A 20,498-nucleotide genomic window follows, 5' to 3' on the forward strand; every position below is an offset into this window, starting at 1 on the left:
TAAAAAAGAGGAATAGTCTGAAGTCTCATCTAACTAGGTGTTAAAGAATCAGAAATGTAAAATTAAGATCTAATAGAATGGGGAGGTCTGGATACAAAAGGACAATTAGTAGACAATGTACCTTTAAGAGCTGAACAAAGAAGGCGGGCCGGTATCCTAGCAACAGACAGGGACTGCCATGGAAGTGGACAGACGGGTTTTAGACACAATGCTGAGGGGGAGCCCCGGGGCGAGGACGTCTTTACCGGACAGCACCGCAGTTTTTTCAGAGACCCCTCGGGAGATCAGAATGACTGGTGCAACTGGATTTGGTTTCCCAGTCGGGAATCACGCTTTATTAAAGGCAATTGGCTGGGGTCGAAATCACGGACCCAAGAAGCAAAACAAGCGGTAAGAGCATTTTTGTCTTACTTTAACGATGTGGAGGAGTAATTGGAGAAAGCGGGACCTAACACGTGGACGAGTGACTGGCCGGAGCCCCGGTATTCCAGGGGATTCCTTCTCAACCACGGTTAAATTAATTTATAAAATGGTCCAGACTCTTCATCACATGAAAATTTTGGAAAAACAGATCCAACCACCGAAGGGAATCATGAAGCAGGCCCACACACTAACCAAATTTGTTAGGCCTGCGAACCCTTCGCAAGAAACGCTTCCGCCTGATGGTGTCCTGCTGTAACGACAGATCAGACGTGGACAACACTCCGACCTGGTGGTGTTCTGCCGTAATGAGATGCCCCCTGTGGACAGCACTCCCACCTGATGGTGTCCTGCCATAACGACAGATCAGATGTGGACAATACTCCCACCTGGTTGTGTCCTGGCGTAACTACAGACCCGTTGGGTACAACACTCACGACTGGTGCTGTCCTGCCGCAATGACGGTTCGGCCGTGGACAATACTTCCACCTGATGGTGTCCTGTCATAATGACAATAGACAATAGGTGCAGAAGTAGACCATTCGGCCCTTTGAGCCTGCACCGCCATTTTGAGTTCATGGCTGATCATCTACTATCAATACCCAGTTCCTGCCTTGTCCCCATATCCCTTGATTCCCCTATCCATAAGATACCTGTCTAGCTCCTTCTTGAAAGCATCTAGAGAGTTGGCCTCCACTACCTTCCAAGGCAGCGCATTCCAGACCCCCAACAACTCTCTGGGAGAAGAAGTTTTTCTTTAACTCTGCCCTAAATGACCTACCCCTTATTCTCAAACCATGCCCGCTGGTACTGGACTCTCCAAGCATCTGGAACATATTTCCTGCCTCTATCTTGCCCAATCCCTTAATAATCTTATATGTTTCAACCAGATCCCCTCTCAATCTCCTTAATTCCAGCGTGTACAAGCCCAGTCTCCCTAACCTCTCTGCGTAAGACAGTCCAGACATCCCAGGAATTAACCTCGTGAATCTACGCTGCACTTCCTCTGCAGCCAGGATGTCCTTCCTTAACCCTGGAGACCAAAACTGTACACAATACTCCAGGTGTGGTCTCACCAGGGGTCTGTACAAATGCAAAAGGATTTCCTTGTTCTTGTACTCAATTCCCTTTGTAATAAAGGCCAACATTTCATTACCCTTCTTCACTGCCTGCTGCACTTGCTCATTCACCTTCAGTGGCTGATGAACAAGGACTCCTAGATCTCTTTGTATTTCTCCCTTACCTAACTCTACACCAATCAGATAATAATCTGCCTTCCTGTTCTTACTCCCAAAGTGGATAACCTCACACTTATTCACATTAAATGTCATCTGCCAAGTATCTGCCCACTCACTCAGCCTATCCAAGTCACCCTGAATTCTCCTAACATCCACATCACATGTTACACTGCCACCCAGCTTAGTATCATCAGCAAATTTGCTGATGTTATTCTCAATGCCTTTATCTAAATCGTTGACGTAAATTGTAAACAGCTGTGGTCCCAATACCGAGCCCTGTGGCACCCCACTAGTCACCACCTGCCATTCCGAGAAACACCCATTCACCGCTACCCTTTGCTTTCTACCTGCCAACCAGCTTTCTATCCATGTCAATGTCTTCCCCCCGATGGCCTGAGCTTTGATTTCACCCACCAATCTCCTATGTGGGACCTTATCAAATGCCTTCTGAAAATTGAGGTACACTACATCCACTGGATCTCACCCATCTAACTTCCTGGTTACATCCTCGAAAGACTCCCAACAGATTAGTCAAGCATGATTTACCCTTGGTAAACTTCCATGCTGGCTCGGCCCAATCCTATCACTGCTAACTAGGTATGCCACTATTTCATCCTTAATAATGGACTCTAGCATCTTCCCCACCACCGATGTCAGGCTGACAGGTTGATAGTTCTCTGTTTTCTCCCTCCCTCCTTTCTTAAAAAGTGGGTTAACATTAGCCATTCTCCAATCCTCAGGAACTGATCCTGAATCTAAGGAACATTGGAAAATGATTACCAATGCATCCACAATTTCCAGGGCCACCTCCTTTAGTACCCTAGGATGCAGACCATCTGGACCTGGGGATTTGTCAGCTTTCAGTCCCATCAGTCTACTCATCACCATTTCCTTCCTAATGTCAATCTGTTTCATTTCCTCTGTTACCCTATGTCCTTGGCCCATCCATACATCTGGGAGATTGCTTGTGTCTTCCTTAGTGAAAACAGATTAAATTCTTCTGCCATTTCTCTGTTTCCCATAACAATTTCACCCAATTCATTCTTCAAGGACCCAACAGTGTTCTTAACTATCTTCTTTCTCTTCACATACCTAAAAAAGCTTTTGCTATCTTCCTTTATATTCCTGGCTAGCTTGCATTCGTACCTCTTTTTTTCTCCCCATATTGCCTTTTTAGTTAAGTTCTGTTGTTCCTTAAAAGCTTCCCAATCATCTGTTCTCCCACTCACCTTAGCTTTGTCATACTTCCTTTTTTTTACTGCTATGCAATCTCTGACTTCCTTTGTCAACCACTGTGGCCCCTTTCCCCCGTTGAATCCTTCCTTCTCTGGGAGATGAACTGATTTTGCACCTTGTGCATTATTCCCAAGAATACCTGCCATTGCTGTTCCACTGTCTTTTCTGCTAGGCTCTCCGTCCAGTCAACTTTGGCTAGCTCCTCCCTCATGGCTCCATAGTTTCCCCTGTTCAGTTGACACTCCAAATCCTTCTCAAATTGCAGATAAAAACTTATCATATTATGATCTCTACCTCCTAATGGCTCCTTTACTGCAAGATCGCTTATCAAATCCTGTTCATTACATAACACTAAATCCAGAATAGCCTTGTCCCTGGTCGGCTCTCGTACAAGCTGTTCCAAGAATGCATCCCGTAGGCACTCTACAAACTCCCTATCCTGTGGTTCAGCACCTACCTGATACTCCCAGTTCACCTGCATGTTGAAATCCCCCATAACTACTGCAACATTACCTTTGCCACATGCCAATGTGAACTCCCTATTCAACTTGCACCCAATATCCATGCTACTGTTTGGTGGCCTGTAGACAACACACATTTGGGTCCTTTTGCCCTTACTGTTCCTCAGTTCTACCCACACAGACTCTACTTCTCCTGACCCTATGTCCCCCCTTGCGAAGGACTGAATCTCATTCCTTACCAACAGGGCCACCCCACCCCCTCTGCCCACATTTCTGTCCCTATGATAGCACGTATACCCTTGTACATTCATTTCCCAGGTCTGATCTCCCTGCAGCCATGTCTCTGTTATCCCACCAACATCATAGTTAGCCATTCGCACCTGAGCTTCAAGCTCATCCACTTTATTTCTGACACTTAGTGCATTCCGATATAGAATTTTTAGCCCATTTCTCCTTTCTCTGTTTGAACCGCTGCCTATTGTGCTTAACCCAGCTCCCTGAACTCCCAAAGGGCTATACGCCCCTAGAATTTTGTTGTCCTTCCTAAATTTTCTTATTCTTTCAACACATTTAACTTCATGTTCCGTCAGACCATCCCTCTGTACATGTGTCCTCCTTATCACTTGTTCCGCCTCACCTTTCTCTACTACACACGTAATATTCTGGAACCGTGTAGTCTCCACCCATCCTTTATTCTTCCCCTCACTATCCTCTCTCACATTCTGGATCCCCGCCCCTTGCAAATTTAGTTTAAACCCTCCCAAGAAGCACTAGCAAACTTCCCTGCAAGAATGTTAGTACCACTCCAGATCAGGTGTAAACCGTCCCTTCGGAACAGATCCCACCTTCCCTGGAACAAAGCCCAATTATCTACAAACCTGAAGCCCTTCCTCCTGCACCATCCTCTCAGCCACGTATTAATCTTTATAATCTTTCTGTTCCTTGCCTCACTCGCACGTGGCACAGGTAGCAATCCGGAGATTGTTACCCTGGAGGTCCTGCTCTTCAGCTTCGAACCTAACTCCCTGAACTCCCTACGCAGGACCCCCTCACTCATCCAACCCATGTCATTGGTCCCTACATGGACCACAACATCTGGATTCTTGCCCTCCCTCTCGAGAATAACCTGCACCCGATCTGAGATGTCTCGGACCCCGGCACCAGGGAAGCAACATACCATCTGAGACTCCCGACCTTCCCCACAAAATCTCCTATCTGCCCCCCGACTATAGAATCCCCTATCAATACCGCTCTCTTCTCTTCCCTCCTCCCCTTCCTAGTCGAGGGTCCAAGCTCAGTGCCAGAGACAGGACCACTGCAGCTTGTTCCTGGTAGGTCATCCCCACCAACAGTATCCAAAACGGTACACTTATTTTTGATGGGAACGGCCACAGGGGTACTCTTCTCTCTCTGTCTGCTCCCCCTGCCTCTCTTGTCTATCACCCATTTGCCTACCTCCTGTCTTTTCGGTGTGACTACCTCCTGATAACTCTTATCTATCTCTGCCTCTGCCTCCCGAATGATCCGTAGTTCATCCAGCTCCTGCTCCAATTCCCTAACTCGGTCTGATAGGAGCTGCAGCTGGATGCACCTATTGCAGGTGTGGTCATCAGGGACAACTGTGTTGACCCTGACCTCCCACATACTGCATACGGAGCACACCACTGCTCTAACTGTCTCCCCCATTACCTGATCCCAGATTAGTCAGAATAAATGAAAAGCACGTACTCAGACTCACTGATTTCTTCTTGCCGAAGTTCTCTTGCGCCGAAGCCCGCTGAGCCAAAGCCCAGCACTCTGCTCCTGCCCACTCCGCTGCCCGCTCCTGAAAGTGGGCCGCTTTTTAAAGCCCGCGCTCGTCGCTGACGTCATCCGCGCTTGCGCAGCTTTACCTTCCTCCTCAGGTACTCTCCAGGTAGGTCCAAGGGTCTCGGCCTACCTACAACGGCTGATCCTCCGATCTCCAGTCGTCTGTCGATCACGAGCACTCCTTACTCCCACTCCGCTGCCCGCACTGACGCACCGATGACAGATCAGATGTGGATGTCAGTTTTGTCCTGCCGCAATGACAGGACCGCCGTGGACAACATTTCAGCTGGTGGTGTCCAGCTGTAACAGCAGATCCACTGTGGACAACACTTCCACTGGTGCTGTCCCGCCTTAATGACAGGTCCCGTCTGGACATTACTCCTACCTAGTGGAGACCTGTTGCAATGACAGGTCCGCTGTCCACAACACTCCAAACTGGTGGTGTCCTGCCGTATTGAGATGCCCCCTGTGTACAACACTCCCACCTGCTGGTGTACTGCCATAACAACAGATCAGATGTGGTCAACACTCCCTGCTAATGGTGCCTTGCCGCAATGACAGTTCCACTGCGGACAACACTCCCATCTGGTGGTGTCCTGTTACAATGACAGCTCCGGTGAGGACAGCACTCCCACCTGGTGGTGCCCTGCCACAATGACATGTGCGCTGCGTATAACATTCCCACTTGGAAGTGTCTTGCCGCGATGTCAGTTTTGGTGTGGACAACACTCCCACCTGCTGGTGTCCTGCCAGAGGAACTGATCTCTTGCAGAAAACATTCAAACCTTGTGGTGCCTTCTGGAATGACAGTCTGGCTGTGTACAATACTTTGACCTGCTGGTGTCTTGCCGCAAGGACAAATTCCTTGTAGTCAACACTCCACCTTGTGGTGTCCTGCCTCAACGACAGTTCAGCTGTGGACAATACTCCCACCTGGTTGTGTCCTGCCGTAACTACAGATCCGCTGGGTCCAACGCTCGCAACTGGTGGCGTCCTGCCGCAATGACAGTTCCGCTGTTGACAACACTCCCACCTCGTGCTGTCCTGCTGCAATGACAGTTCAGCCGTGGACAATACTTCCACCTGATGGTGTCCTGCCGTAACGACAGATCAGATGTGGACAACACTCCAACCTGGTGGTGTCCTGCCGTAACGACAGATCAGATGTGGACAACACTCCAACCTGGTGGTGTCCTGCCACAATGGCCGATCAGATGTGGACAATACTCCCACCTGGTGGTGTCATGCCATAACAACAGGTTAGATGTGGACAACACACCCTGCTAGTGGTGCCTTGCCGCAATGACAGTTCCACTGCGGACAACACTCCCATCTGGTGGTGTACTGCTGCAATGACAGCTTCAGTGAGGACAACACTCCCATCTGGTGCTGTCCTGCTGCAATGAAAGGTCAGGTGAGGACAGAAATCCCACCTGGTGGTGACCTGTCACAATGACAGTTCCGCAGCCTAACCCTAACCCTAACCCTAATGCGAGCCTATCCGCCATAGCAGTTCATACATCACCACTCAAAACTTCATAGCCGCACATTCACAACTCTGCCTGCCACACATATACATCCACCAGCCCAACACTTAATCCAAAATGGGCACACACCCCCACAAAACCTAGGGATTTCCAAATTAACCCTGGCTTCAGACCCACAGACCCTAAGCACGCCCCGATTAACCCTTGACAAACCCCCACAAATCCAATGTCCTATGTCAGGAGGGGCAAGATCCAACAAAGGCAAGTGTTGGACCTAGTTAATGAAGGTGTGGGCCAGATCAAAATTCACGTGAAACTGAATTGTCAAGTGATGAGATAAAAAAAACACAAGAGGGCTGATTCACCCACTGCCCGCATACTCTTAACCTAATCTTACAGTGACATGCTCCTCATTCTACCAGCCCACAAAATGCCAATAAGAAAGCCCAGATACTCACAAGGCGCGGGAGAAGCAGTAAATTAAACCCAAGATGGGCCTCAGAAAACAAGTCAGTGCCAAACTCAGGTGCAGTTATGCTGAATACGCAGTAAACACTGTCAATTAAACCCAAGCAATCCCAGGCATACAGGTAATGACAGGTAATGATGTTTAAAAATATCATTACCCTCAGAATTACATGTCTCTCATTATCCTGGTCCATGGGAAAAACACAAGCAGGGTCTGAGCAGACCCTTCTGGGCCACCTCGGGGAGGATGTCTAGTGATTAAAGGCCTGAAACTCCTGACAATCTGAGGGTGCATTACTGACGATGTGTCCCAGTGCACACCCGGATCATTGAACCAAGTGGTGTCGGACCACGATAATGAAAGGCATGGGCCAAATTAAACTGGCTTCACCATATAAGCCTATCCGCCATAGCAGTTCATACATCACCACTCAAAACCCTGCAGCCTAACCCCTCCCAGCCAAACATATACATCCACCAGCCCAACATCCAAACCTAATCCTGTCCAAAAGGGGCACACATCCCCACAAACCCTTGGCACTTCCCGATTAACCCTGGCTTCAGCCCCACAAACCAGAAGCACACCCCGATTAACCCTTGACAAACCCCCACAAACCCGATGTCCTATGTCAGGAGGGGCAAATTTTAACAAAGGCAAGTGTTGGGCCTGGTTAATGAAGGCATGGGCCAGATCAAAGTGGCAGCATCACATGAAACTGAATCTCAAGTGATGAGATCAAAAAGCACAAGAGGGCTGATTCGCCCACTGCCCGCATTATCTCAACCTAACCCTAATGTGAGTCATACAGCAATGAACAGTACATTGATGCCTTCCTTAACCCACTATTGCAGAAACACTCTAGCTACATCAAGGACACATATCACTTTGTCTGGATAGTCAATTCCATGTCAGTGCCCCCTGAGGCCATACTCTTCACCATGGACATTGAAAGCCTGTACACCAATATCGAAACAGACAGGGGTATGGAGGCAGTGAAGGATATCCTACAGAAGAACCCTCAGCTAAGGAGACCAGACGAGGCCTTGCTAGAACTCCTTCACCTCAGCCTGACTAAAAATGGCTTTGAATTCAATGATGAATTCTACTTACAATGGGAAAGTTTGCTCCAGCCTATGCTAATATATACATGGCAAAGTGGGAGGAAACAGTTTATCCAAGAACCCCAAAAAAACCATGTGTCTCTATAGATGCCTAGTTGACATCTGGGGAGTGTGGACACACTCGGAGGTAGAATTAGAGGAATTTATTCAAATCCCAAACACTCATCATCCATCCATTAAGGTTAAGGTTACAACAAATAGGGAGAAAATTGACTTCCTGGACACTATGGTATTTAAACTAATACCAGAAAACGGCAACCAGAAACTAGCCACCAAAGTATTCTTTAAAACCACAGACACACATACCCTCCTACACGCAGGGAGCCACAATCCCAAACACACCTTCAGAGGCATTGTCAAAGGACAGCCAACCCAATTTCACTGCATTTGCACCAGGGCGGAGGAGTTCCACCAGGCCACTACTATCCTCTTCACTGCACTTAGACACAGGGGCTACAGCAGACAGAGACTCAAACACAACAAATCTGACTTTTTAAAAAGCATCACAAATCCCCAACCACAGAACAACACAACACAACACAGAAACTACACTTGATAACAGGCTACAATGTGATGGCAGTGAATATCCACAGGACAGTCAAAATACACTTTGAAGCACTTAAAGCGGAAAGGGAGACTCTGGGACAATACACTATAGTTTCAGCCTTCAAAGGGGGAGGAAATCTGAAAGACTAGTCAGTACCAAAGTACGAGCAGCGGCAAACTGTGAGGTGGGAAACTGCAGGGCATGCATATACCTAAGAATTTCAAAAAGCATACACAAAAGAGCTACAGGAAATTGGGCCGAGATAGAGCAGAGGATAACTTGTGAACAAAAGAATGCAGTATATGCAATCCAGTGCATACAATGCCATATTATATACATAGGGGAGACGGGCTTAAGAACCAGACTCACGGGACACCTCAGTAACATCACAAGAGGAAACCAAAACAGACCAGTTAGTAGGCACTTTCAGGAGCATGGAATGTACTTGTTAGCAATCCTGGGCCTGGAAACTATCATAAACTGGTCAAACGTCCAAAGAAAAAGAGCAAAGAGGAGCCAGATTGAAACGCTACAGATGTATTCCCCAAACAACCTAAACAAGGCTTAAAAAGCTAGCCCAGCAAAATAAAATATTCCCACTAGAGGGCCAACACTGCACGCAATAATTAGGAAAATTATTGAGAAAACTGAAGTAGGGAGGAAAAGGAGGATCCCCTTCAGTCACCCACCCAGGAACAAAATTAAGACAGGTGACCGTTAAGTAGGAAAGGTACATCTTACTTTGGGAATACAGCCCAACAACTAGGCCCCAGAACAGAACCTAATTCCTCAATAGTAACACCTAAACGGAATAGAGAGGGATAAAGATAGAAATTATAACTCTACAAAGGATAACCACTAGGAAAAATAGACTCTTAATGACCAGTTTGGTCCAGACACAGCACTCGTCCCAACCCCCAGCTTCTCCCCATGGGGAAGAAGGCACTCCATCACATGGCCCTGCTCTGAAACCTAACTAATATCTTTACACCTCAATAAACACATGCTCTTCTAGCCAGGGGGCCAAACTCACCCCACACCACCAGTTCTACCTCCCACCACCCAGCAGACCCCCCTCGACCCTACCCCTCCCCCAACTTAATCCTAAAATCCTAAGGACCACACACCCCAACTAAACTGGATGGCACCCCAGTTGACCCTGGCCACACCCCCCCAGTGGGGCCAATTTAACACTGGGTCTCATGCTCCTTTTCTTCCCAATCTGTCCCCCATGGGGAGGCCTGCATCCACATTCCTCGGCCATATCCCTAAACATAACAACTTCATCCATCCTACACACCCCCATAAACCTGAGCCCTCTCTCCACCAGGGGGCCAAGTTCACCCCACGTGCAGTGGTGCACATCGGTTTGGGGGCTTTAACCTTAACCCTCCCACCATCGCAAGGTCCTGTGGCCCCACTACCCAGCCATTCACCTAAGCCTAACACCTCCAACCCTTCTGCACACCCCCATAAACCCAGGCCCTCTCCCTACCAGGGAGCCAGGTTCATGCCACATCACCAATACCATGCCACCCCATAAACATCCCATTCTCTACACTCCACCCTAATCCTAACTTCTAATGGACTGGGCACCCCAAATAAACCAGATGGCACCCCAAATAACCCAAGCCAGACCCCACAAAGGGGTTTACATAACACCAGCCCCACCATCCCCTCTCGCACCCCACCCCACCAACAGCTTTTTCCACTCCCTCCACCGCTAGGTCCCACAGCCCCACCTCCCAGCCATACACCTCTAACACCTCTAACCCTCCTACACTCCCCCATGAACCCGAGCTCTCTCCCTATCAGGGAGCCAAGTTCACCCCACCTCATCAGTACCACACCACCCCACAAACATCCCCAATCCTACCCTTCACCTAACTTCCATTTCATTTTTCAATCTTTTTTTATTGATTTTCAAGTAAAGAATGTACAAATCGAAAGAGGAGTTTAACAAATAGATAATATAAAAGACATATAAACAGCAATAGTAAAGACTGGGAATATATAATATCAAAATCAAATAGGTAATATATTATGCTGTTATATATACAATAGTCAGAAAGAAATTACAACTCATGGCAATCGTAAAAAAAGATTGGAAATTTTATTAATAGAGAAAGAAAAACCCCACTAACTAAACAAACAAAAAAAAGAGAAAGAAAAGAAAGAAAAAAAAAGATTGGGCAGTCCAATTGAGGATAAACTTTAAAAAAAAAGAGGGAAAAAAACACATCCTTCCAGTCATCTCCGAACCTTCATGGATAAGGATATTTTCCAAAGAGAATAAAGAAAAATAAATAAATAAAGATAAATTAAATCATGTGAAAATATTGAATAAAGGGTCACCAGACTTGTTCAAAATCAAAGGATGTATCAAATATCTGGCTTCTAATTTTCTCCAAACTTAAACATGACATGAAGGAGGACAGCCAATAGAAAACAGTAGGCGAATTAGATTCTTTCCAGTGTAGCAAAATAGCTCTCCTAGCCAGTAAAGTTGAAAATGCTATCACATGTTGGGCAGAAGCAGACACTTTGCTTGCTTCCTCTGGAAAAATCCCAAAAATTGCTGTAAGTGGGTTAGGTTGAACATCCATATCTATAACTTTAGATAATATTCCAAACACATCCCTCCAAAAATTATTTAAACTTACACATGACCAAAACATATGGGTTAGAGTAGCCACTTCTGCGTTACATCTGTCACAAATAGGGCATATATTAGGAAAAATATGCGCCAATTTATCTTTGGACATATGGGCCCTATGTACTATCTTAAACTGAATTAAAATATGGTGTGCACAGATAGATGAATTATTGACTAAATAATAAATTTTACTCCATTGGTTATCTGAGAGTGAATGTTGAAGTTCTACTTCCCAGGTGCATTGAACCCTATCATTAGGCAATGTGTGAGCATTCATTAACTGTTTATAAGTGATAGCTATTAATCATTTTTGAAAAGGTTTAAACTGAAAAATAACATAAGCCAAATTTTAAGAGTAGGCCAAGGGGTAATTTGGTAAAAAATCATGTAAGAAATTCCTAACCTGTAAATACCTGAAAAAATGTGTATTAGAGATATCATATTTATCCACTAACTGTGAAAAAGACATTAAACAGTCTTGTAAAAACAAATCTAAAAAAGTTTTTGTTCCCTTAATTTTCCATGTTGTTCCTTATCCAAAGTTGATGGTTTAAAAAAGAAATTGGAATAAATATCACTAGACATTAAAAAATCATTTAATTCAAAGAATCTACGAAATTGAAACCAAATTTTTAAAGTATGTTTAACAATATGGTTAAGAACTTGTCTACTATTCTGGAGAGCAAAAAGGGAAGAGGAGCTCCTAATAAAGAAGCTAACGAAAACCCCATTACTGAATTTTCCTCCAGCTGTAACCATGAAGAGCGATCTTGGTCGTCTATATCATAAATCCAAAAAGTAATGTAGTGAATATTAATTGCCCAATAATAAAATCTAAAGTTTGGTAAAGCCAGTCCTCCATCTTTTTTTGATTTTCGCAATAAAAGGCGTGGTAGTGATGCACAGAGTCTGAGCAACGGACCTTGTGGAGTGGATATTCAGGCATGGAATTTGAAGGTTGGAGATTGAGGCATTGAGCTTGAGGGGTGGAGTCTGAGGGGCAGAGTTTGATGGGTGTGCAGCCTGAGGGATAGACATTACGGTGATGACTTTGTTGTGTGGTCTTTGAGGTGTGGAGTTTCAGGCGCTCAGTTTGAGGCATGTCAGTGTGAGGCACGCAGTTGGAGGCATAGACTTTCAGTGGTGGAGTTTGAGGCCTTGACTTTGAGTGGTGGAGTTCGAGGGGCGGAGTTTCAGGCATGGAGTTTAAAGAGTCGAGTTTTGGGGGTCATATTTGAGGGGTCGAGTTTGAGACCTTGACTTTAAGTAGTGGAGTTCGAGAGGTGGAGCTTGAGGGGCGGAGATTGTGAGGCGGAGATTGAGGCCTTGACTTTGAGTGGTGGAGTGTGAGGTGCGGAGTTTGAGGCCTTGACATTGAGCGGCGGAGTTTGAGGCATGGATTTTGAGGGACTGAGTTTGAGGTGTGGAGATTCACGTGTTGAGTTTGAGGCCTTGATGTTGACTGGTGGAGTTTGAGGGGCAGAGTCTGAGGCTTTGACCAAGTGGTGGAGTTTGAGGGGTGTTGAGGCATGCAGTTTGAGGGCTGGAGTTTCAGGGGCATTGTTTGAAGCATGGAGTAAGAGGGGCAGTGTGACAGGGGTTGAGAGTGCGGGTTGAGACGGGGTGGGGGTTGAAATGGGGAGGTGGGGGTTTGAGATGGGGGTGGGAGTTTGCGATGGAGAGTGTGGGGGTGTTTGGGGGGGCTTTGAGAGCGTGTGGGGTTTGAGAGGGGACGAGAGGGGTTGGAGAGGGGTGGGTTGAGAAGAGGGTGTTTGAGGAGGGGGGTTTGGGGAGGGGGTGGGGGATGTTGGCAAAGGGCTTGAGAAAGGATGTGGGAAGGGGGAGAATGTTGAGGGGGCAGGGGTGGGGAGGGGAGGGGAAGGGGGTTGAGACGGAGGTGGGGGTTGAGACGGGGTGGAGGTTTGAGACGGGTTGATGGTTCAGATGGGGGCTGGGGGTTGAAACGGGGGCTGGGGATTGAGATGGGGGGACTTGAGACGAGGGTGGCGGGTCTCTTTGCAGCTCTCTGTTTCCTCAACACTACCCGTTCCTCCACCTGTCTTTGTATAATCAGCAAATTTAGCCTCAAATCCATTAATCCTGTCGTCCAAATCACTGACGTACATCGTAAAAAGCCGCAGACCAAATCCGACCCCTGTGGAACTCCACTGGTAATCAGCAGCCAGCCAGAATAGGATTTCACTTTCTGTTTTCTGCTGACCAGCCAATGCTCCACCCATGCTAGTAACTTCCCTGTAATTCCATGGGTACTTATCCTGCTAAGCAGCCTCATGTGTGGCACCTTGTCAAGACCTGCAGATACACCATCAAGTTCACACCCAGGGGAGGCCATTCACCTGGTACGTGTGTGGGAAGGGGTCTATTCTGTTCACCTACCAGGTGAGGCTCCAGTGAATTCACAATATGTAGAGGCCACACTTCTGTCCTGACTTACTCAATCATCTACCCTGCTGAAATACCTGCAACATCATATCAGGAAGGACGTTCAAACAAGCAATATGTTAAAATTTTAAACATCACAGTGACTGAGTCCAATTATGAATTGACGAGGGACTGTTAATGTCTGATTCTGCAGACATTGCAGCTGCTCAGCACACCCAGGGCTGAACTCTGGTTACTCAGCATTGCACAGGTTTCTTCTAAATTAGACTACTGTTTCGTATTGCAGATCTGTGACAAATAAATCAGTTCTTTTTCAAATCCCGTGCCACGCACCCAAAGTCCAGAAGAGAGGGTACTCTGTCCACCTGGTCCCAGCTCATGTGCCTGTTCTACATTAGTGCTTTTAAATCCATCCCTGCTGTTCACCCCTCACTCTCCTTGTGATGACAGGTTGCAACAGGTTATTACTCTGGGAGTGAAAGGGATAATCTTCAATTTTATCTATGATTCTCTCAGATTGCAGAAGAATGCAGAAAAAGATGAGTTCACTGGGGTTTTGTCCCAAATATTTCTCATTCCTCCAGAGGTTCTGATTATGGCTGATTTATTATCCCTCTCAAACCCAAGCTCCTGTCTTCTCTCGTAACCTTTGACACCCTGATTAATCAAGAACTTATCAACATTTGCCTTAAATTTACCCAATGACTTGGCCTGCATAGCTGTCTGAGGCAATGAATTCCATAGATTGACTACCCTCTGACTAAAGAAAACTTTCCTCTTTTATTTTCTTAATGGACATCCCTCAATTCTGAGGCTGTGCCCTCTGGTCCTAGACTCTCACACAATAGGAAACATCCTCTCCACATCCACTTTATACAAACCTTTCAATATTCAATAGGTTGCAATGAGATCCTCCTCCATTCTTCTAAACTCCAGTAAGTACAAGCCCAGAGCAATCAAGCACTCCTCATATGAATTAGACGCGAAGTAATTCTCATGAACCTCCTCTGGTTCCTCTCCAATGTCAGCACAAGGGGCCCAAAACTGCTCACAGTATTCCAAGTGCAGTCTGATCTGTGCCTTATGAAGCCTCAACATTACATTCTTGTTTTTATATTCTAGTCCTCTCAAAATGAATGCTAACACTGCATTTGCCTTCCTCACCACCAACTCAACCTGCACATTAACTTTTAGGGAATCATGCATGAGGACTCCTAAGTCCTATTAATTTTTTAATTTTCTCCCCATTTAGAAAATAGTTGACACTTTTACTCCTATCAAAGTGCATGATAAAGTACATTATAGCCCATCTGCCACTGTTTTTCCCATTCTCCCAATCTGTCCAAGTCCTTCTACAGACTCCTTATTTCCTCAACACTAACTGTCCCTTAGCCTATCTTTGTATTGACTACAAAGCCATCATTTCCTTCATTCAAATCATTGACACACAACGTGAAAAATAGTGGGTTCAACACTGACTCCTGTGGCACACCACTATTCACCAGCTGCTAACCAGTTCTATTCCCACTCTTTGCCTCCTCCCATTCAGTCAATCTTTTATCTATGCTTATATATCTGAGTAACATCATGGATGGTTAGACTCCTTCTTCTCTGCTCTTTTCAATGTTATGTGTTATTTTCATTAATTTCAAGAGGGCTGGGCCTCACACAGCTGAATTACAGGTTTCCCCCACTATCCAAAAGTAGAGTGTTCCTATGAAACCTTTTGTAAGCTGAAATGATGTAAAGTGAAGAAGCAATTACCATTAATTTGTATGGGAAAAAATTCTGAGCATTGCCAGACCCAAAAAATAACCTACCAAATCATACCAAATAGCACATAAAACCTAAAATAACACTAACATATTGTAAAAGCAGAAATGGCATGATAAATAAACAGCCTACATAAAGTAGAAATAATGTATGTACAGTGTAGTTTCACTTACCAGAATCCGGATTTAGCCAAAAACAGATTTTTAGAAAAAAATCGGCACGTACATGCATGTGCACACACCTGCCTGCACAAGGCTTCACAAGGTGAACACAAGTTTAAAGCAGGTGCCTTTTTTCGTAAAAGCAAAAGTCCTCTCTGTATTTCTTTTGGTTAGCGAAAACAGGTCGTATGTAGGTCTTTCATAAAAGCGAAGTGTCGTAAAGCGAACTTTCGTAAAGTGGGGGCCACCTGTATTTCAAAACGCCGCTCATCTCTAAAGTATGACAGCAGAATGGGAACATGAGAGGAAACTTCTCTGAAGGTTGTGAGATTGTGGAACAAGTTGCCAGTGCAAGTGATGCATGTGAGCTTAATTTCAATGCTTAAGATGAGTTTGGATAGGTATATGGATGGTAGGAGTAGGAGGGCTATGGTCCAGGTGCTGGTCAATGGGAGTAGGTAGCTTAAGTGGTTTGGCACAGACTAGGTTGTTCAAAGGGTCTGTTTCTGTGCTGTACTTTTCTTTGATTCTGATGGTCCGTAAATGTTTTATGAAATCAGAATCAGGTTTAATATTACCAGCATATGTTGTGAAATTTGTTAACTTTGCAGCAGCAATACAATGCAATACCTCATAAATTATGGAAAAAGCAGAATTAGAATAAGTATATATATATATTAAAGATACGTAGAGCAGAAACAGAAATTTAAAAAAAAGTAGTGAGGTGGTGCTCATGGGTTCAATGTCCATTTAGGAATTGGATGGCAGAGGGAAAGAAACTGTTCCTGAATCACTGTGTGTGTATCTTTAGGCTTCTGTACCTCCTTCTTAATGGTAACTGTTATGGTCCGGTCCAGAGCCCACATTCCGGGTCTTGACCTGATCCGTGGACTCCAGACTCCAGGTCTTGTAGCTGTGTCCCTCCTTCCGCCCTTGAGCTGAATTAGTCACACCTGTGGATCATCGTGGCTTGTTGGGGCTCAAGGAGGTGCACCTGATGCCCATCAGCCGGCGGTGTATATAGGGGGCTCTGGGACTGAGTGGAGTTGGGGGTTGTCCTGGTTTGGAGATTCTTTTGTTAAAGATGAGTTCTTTGAGTAAGTCTGGCAGTCACCCTGGACCTAGTTCCCTTCCTATCCCTTGCCTCCATTGGGCAAGCCTGGCCAGACTGCTGTTGCCCAGCAAGGGACTCTGCCCCTTTCCATCCCTTGCTGCTGTCGGATTGTGCCCTTCAACCTACCTAGGTGCCCTGTGACCTGCTCAGGCCCCTGTGTTCCTGCCTGGGAGGTTTGGGCCCTGCCCAGGAGTTAGGCAGCCCGCCCAGTGAACTCCAAGGTCCTGCCTTGCCTGAACTCTGGGCTTCCTCCTTGCCTGAACTCTGGGATCCTCCTTTCCTGCCTGAACTCTAAGGCTCTTTCGGAACCCCAGCATCACCTTGAATGTCATGTCCCTCACGCACACCATGGTCTCCATGTCTTGTTTCTCATTTAGTTGTTCCCGTCCTACCCCTAGTACTTCAGTGCCTGTGTCCTGCACTTGGGTCCAGCCTCCTGTCCCCCTGTGACAGATAAAAATGAGAAGAAAGTATGTCCTGGGTGATGGGGTCCTTAAGGATGAATGCCAACTTTCTGAGCTCCCGCTTTTTGAAGATGTATTGGATGTGACCAAGGCTAGTACCCATGATGGAGCTGACTAATTTTACCACTTTCTGCAACCACACCCCCCTCCCCCCTCCCCCCCCCCCCCCCCGTACCAGATGGTGATGCAGCATTTCAGAGTGCTCTCCATGGTATATCTGTAGAAATTTTCAAGTGTTTTAGGTGACAAACCAAATCTCCTTAAACTCCTCATGATATACAGCCACTGTCTTGCCTTCTTTATAGCTGCATTAATATGTTGTGACCAGGTTAGGTCATTAGAGATACTGACACCCAGGAACTTAAAATTAATCTCTCTCTCCATTTCTGATCCCTCTGTGAGGATTGGTTTGTGTTCCCTTGTCTTACCCTTCCTGAAGTCCACAATCAGCTCTTTGGTCTTACTAACATTGAGTGCAAGTTTGTTCCTACAACACTAGTTGATATATGTCACTCCCATATGCCCTCTTGTCACCATCTGAGATTCTGCCAACAATGGTTGTATCAGCAGCAAATTTACAGATGGCATTTGAGCTATGCCTAACCATGCAGTCTTGGATGTAGAGAAAACAGAGCAGTGGGCTAAGCATACATCCCTGTGATGCACCAGTGCTGATTGTCAGTGAGGAGGAGATGCTATTTCCAATCCACATAGATTGTGGTCTTCCAGTTAGGAAGTCACGGATCCATTTGCAGAGAGAGGTACAGAGGTCCAGGTCCTGTAGCTTTTTGATCAGGACAGTAGGAACGGAAGTGTTGAACGCTGAGCTATGGTCAACAAAGAGCACGCCAAAACAGGTATTTATAACGTCCAGGTAATTCAAGGCTGTATGGCGAACCATTGAAATTGCATTAGACCTATTGTGAGGATAGGCAAATTCAGAGGGTCTAGGTCTTTACCAAGACAAGATTTGATTGTAGCCATGACTAGCCTCTCAAAACAGGGTCAGAAACCAAAGAGGGGCTAATTGGTGGAGTCTGGAGTGTATGGGGAGGAGGAGGAGGTGGGAATCAGAACAGGAGGATGTGGCTACAAATGAAAGGTCAGAAACTGATATAGAAACTGATTGATTGAAAAAAAATTGTTCACTTTTACAAAATGCTACAGGAACCTGGGGTGGGGGGGTGGGGGTCAGGTAACATCTATGGAGTCAACATTTTAGGCTGAGACCCTTCACCATGTCTAGACTGTTTGTTCCTCTGCTTAGGTGGCTCCTGACTGCTAAGTTCCTCCAGCACTTTATGTGTCTTGCTCCATATTTCCAATGCCTACAGAATCTATGGTGTTTTATATTTGCATTTGTAAGCAGGTTGGACTTTAAATTTAAAAACATGGATTGCCTGTTGATATTGAGTACATTGTTTGCGAGCGGCTGAGTTTTCTACATAAAAATGTTGCTTTTTGATGCCTGTGGAGTGGAAGCAGCGCTTGCATTTCTAACGGCACCTTGCCTACCCAGAAACCACAAGGCTCAGGATTCGCCGTCAGTGATCCAGCGATCAAATGCACATGCGTAAGGGTTGCAGCTAGCTTCCAAAAATTATGCTTGCACTCAATGGACAAAATGCTCAAGAGAATCAGTAGCAGGTAGGGTTCTGGGTGGGATTTCGTCCGCACCGTGATTCAAGGGACAATTGCTATAAGGTCTGGACCCACCGAGACCCTGTATCCTTGGATAGTCCTGGTCTTTTACTTAGAATAAGCAATGTTGAGATTGATAGGGTTTCTGAAACAAAATTTTTAGGAGTGCTAATAGTAAATTAAGCTGGAAACTACAAATAAATTATGTCAAAGCAAAAATGTCAAAATCTATTGCAATACTGTACAAAGCACAAGATTACTTAAATCAGGAATCTTTGTATACATTATACTATTCACTTATAGTCCCATACATGACTTACTATGTAGAGGTGTGGGGAAATACATACAAAACAAATACAAATTCAATTTTTATACTCCAAAAGAAAGTTATATGAATTGTAAATAAGACAAGTTATTATGTGCCAACCAATCCACTCTTTATTCACCTAAACACTTTAAAATTCAGAGATTTCATAGATTTTAAAATAATACAAATTATGTATAAAGAATTGACAGCTACCACTAAGTATCTAAAGGTTGTTTAAAATGAGAGGTCAACATGATTTGAGAGAAACATGTATATTTCAAAAACAAAGGATAAGAACAAATGTAAAAAATCATTGTGTTTCAGTCAGGGGGTGAATCTATGGAACAGTTGTTAGAATTTGAAAAAATGCACCACACTTAACAAGTCTAAAAAAAATTTTAAAATTATTTAATGAACAAATATAAAATACATGATTTAAAATGAATGGGAGTAATGTAAATAAATTATATTTGGAATTGAATTTTGTGTTAAAAAGATTATGAATTTTTTTGTTATTGATGTGATGATTGATGCCAAATATGTTTCTGTATAAGTAAGAGGGGTAGGCATAATAATAGGTCTACCACCAACCTTCCAGGAGGTTCTATCAGTTGTTCATTCCCTTAAGAACAATAAGTCCCCTGGCATTGACGATATCCCTGCTGAGTTACTGAAGAACAGAGGGTACATGTTTAACAGAGGTAACATGTGTACACCCTCTACCAATACATCACCAAGGCCTGGACTGATGAGAACATCCCACAGCAATGGAGAAATGCAAACATCGCTGTAATTTATAAGAACAAGGGTGACAAGGCCATCTGTGGCAATAGTAGGGGCATATCACTCCTTTCTGTTGCTGGAAAGGTCCTGGCTAAGGCGATGCTTCAGAGGCTCGTCAGCAACATCAAGTCAAGTCACCTAGTCAACGCTGCCTGAATTGCAGTGTGGATTTAAGAAGAACAGGAGCACGATCGACATGATCTTCACAGCCTGGCAGCTTCAGGAAAAGTGCCGGAAGCAACATCAAGACCTGCTTATGGCCTTTGTCAATCTCTCCAAAGCATTCGATACTGTGCAAAGAGAGCTCTTATGGGATGTCCTCCTCAGGTTTGGCCATCCCAATAAATTTGTTAATATCCTCTGCCGGTTCCATGATGGAATGACTGTTCAGGTGACCATAGGAGGCCA

The 20,498-nt window shown here is 45.3% G+C and overlaps 1 protein-coding gene across 1 annotated transcript in view; it reads left to right on the plus strand.

Annotated features, from left to right (window-relative positions):
* The first annotated feature begins 251 nt into the window (after positions 1-251).
* Positions 252-20,498, plus strand: part of LOC132378211 (interleukin-6-like) — a 38,642-nt gene continuing 18,395 nt past the window's right edge. The window contains exon 1 of the mRNA XM_059944920.1: positions 252-6,423. The gene's annotated coding sequence lies outside the window, so the exon portion shown is untranslated. The remainder of the gene's footprint in view (positions 6,424-20,498) is intronic.

This window comes from Hypanus sabinus, chromosome 20 (genome assembly GCF_030144855.1).
Source record: "Hypanus sabinus isolate sHypSab1 chromosome 20, sHypSab1.hap1, whole genome shotgun sequence".
Taxonomy (NCBI): Eukaryota; Metazoa; Chordata; class Chondrichthyes; order Myliobatiformes; family Dasyatidae; genus Hypanus; species Hypanus sabinus.